Source organism: Neopelma chrysocephalum, unplaced genomic scaffold (genome assembly GCF_003984885.1).
Source record: "Neopelma chrysocephalum unplaced genomic scaffold, ASM398488v2 Primary Assembly neopelma1_89, whole genome shotgun sequence".
Classification (NCBI taxonomy): Eukaryota; Metazoa; Chordata; class Aves; order Passeriformes; family Pipridae; genus Neopelma; species Neopelma chrysocephalum.
In genome coordinates, this window is record NW_020897751.1 from 3,617,990 (window position 1) to 3,619,963 (window position 1,974).

Here is a 1,974-nt window from a genome sequence, read left to right on the forward strand (position 1 = left end):
GAGGAGGAGGAGGTGGGTCGTGCGGCCGGGCAGAGGGGGAAGGAGAGGAGCAGGGCCGGCCTCGCCGCGGCCCCCGGAGCCCCCGCGCCGCCGCTCCCCTCACCTGCCGCCGCCGTCGCCGCCTCCTCCTCCTTCTTCTTCTCCCTTCCTCTTTTTCCTCCCCCTCTTGTCCTCCTCTCCTCGCCCCCCCTCCCCTGCCCTCCCCACTCTCCCTGTCGGGCTCCCCCCGCCCTCGCTCCGCCTCGGCAGCTCTGCCCGTATTGTATGTTCCGATGGCGATGGCGGCTGCTGCTGAGGGGGGCGGCAGGGGCTTCCTCCCGCTCCGCACATACCGCCTCTAGGAGGAGTCACTGCAGCCCGGGCCCACAACAACCCCCCTCTCTCGGCTGCCGCCCTCCTTGCCCGGGCCCCAGGGCTGCAGCGGGGGCAGGAACCCCCTCCCTGCCCAGCTGGGAAAGGGTCCCCTTGGCCCCGGTCCCAGCGGGCTTGTGGCGGTCGGGAGCATAAAGGCAGAAAGCCTTCCCATCCTTTCCCACGGTGGGGGAGTTTGGAGACGGGAGAGGTTTTAAGGCAACCCCAGTTTGGGCTAAAGCTCGTGAGTCGCCTGTTTTTTGTTGCAGGGAGCCACCCGTCCCTGTCCCTTTTAGCAAGGTGACCTGCGTGCCTCCAGCCCAAATATTCCAGCATCCCCAAGCCGGCTGGGAACGGCCGTAACAAAGAGTGCCGGCGGCTCTTTGTGTCGTCTGGCGTTCCGGGCGCTCGCAGGCTTTCCAACTCATCCACGGGGGCTGCAAACTTCCCTTCTGAACGAAAGCTGAGGGCTTTGCTTCTCTTCCCCGCAGTCACACGGATTCAGGAGCTTGAACTGCGAGAGACGCAATAAGCGATTGTGTTACGAGCCTTGGCAGCGCCAAATCCGTGAGCACGGGATGGTGCAGACAGAAGAGTGCAGGTTACCTCTAACTCAGGTACATTGTTATATGAAACTGGGTTTATATCATCATGCCTGTACAAATACTTTGCGTCGTTGCACCAATTTCACAATAAAGACATTTGAGGGCTACTGTAATGCACTAGGAGATACATTATTAACCCAGACCATTCCAACCCTCGGTGTAACTTCAGGAGGGTGTCTGGGAACAACAGAGTGATAAAGAGTCATCCATGCTTTCAGCTTTCCCTTTGTTGCTGTAAAAAAATCATACAGGTTCGCTGGAGTTTGGTTTTTGGCTCTGCCAAAGTAAACAATTTTGTGTCTGTATAGAATTGGATTTGGTGGGGAAAAGAAGCAATGGAACATTCCCTCAGGTTATATTAGTTGTGGATTGCACCATCTCCTGAAGAAAAAGGGCATGAGGTGAGGACCTATGTTTTCCTGGGCTACTCTGTGACCTTGGGTAAGGCTTTTCATACACACAGCTGTATTTTGACTGTCATTAAAATGGAAATAAAAATATCTTGCCTCTTTTTAAGCAATGAGTAAGAGCTTTAACACATTTCTGTGGATTAATGCTTTGGAGTCTATTCCCCACTTCTTTTTGAAAACAAGGTCAAGGTGCTTTGAAGTCATAAGAGAAAAACCTCACATATGTGAGTGACTTTTATTTTACAGGTAATGGAAAGTCTTACCTGGATCTTCCCTGCTGAGGCTTGGAATTTAGCAAAGGAAAAAGATACCTGTAAGACTTGTCAGTGTACTGAACCATAGTGGGAGGGCAGGAGGAATCTGAAGAAGATTTTCAAGCACTAAGCATAAAAATAAATGACAACATAAAACCCATGTGAAGAAGGAAGAAAGCATTTACATTTGTCTTATTTTCAGATACAAATAATTGCATCCAATAACCCTCACAATCATGCAATATGTAGCTTTGTAATCAAAAATAATTTGAGGCAAGTTTTTGAAAACATTCCCAGTTTAACATCAAATAGTTGCTGTGTGATAAGAACACAGATGTGTGGGAGGCCTTTCAA

The 1,974-nt window shown here is 51.3% G+C and overlaps 1 protein-coding gene and 1 long non-coding RNA gene across 5 annotated transcripts in view; one reads left to right on the forward strand and one right to left on the reverse strand.

Annotated features, from left to right (window-relative positions):
* Positions 1-352, reverse strand: part of LOC113972128 (core histone macro-H2A.2) — a 21,376-nt gene extending 21,024 nt beyond the window's left edge. For 2 of the 3 annotated variants that reach the window (XR_003535775.1, XM_027692881.1), the window contains exon 1: positions 104-145. The gene's annotated coding sequence lies outside the window, so the exon portion shown is untranslated. Of the gene's footprint in view, positions 1-103; positions 146-332 lie in introns of those variants that run through there. The other variant, XM_027692882.1, reaches the window with a different exon arrangement.
* LOC113972130 lies at positions 1-1,974 on the forward strand. Of its 2 annotated transcripts, none has more exons than XR_003535777.1 (3): positions 1-12; positions 621-968; positions 1,613-1,974. It is a non-coding gene; the product is annotated as an uncharacterized LOC113972130 (long non-coding RNA). The 2 variants fall into 2 exon arrangements; XR_003535776.1 differs by having other exon boundaries at positions 843-968.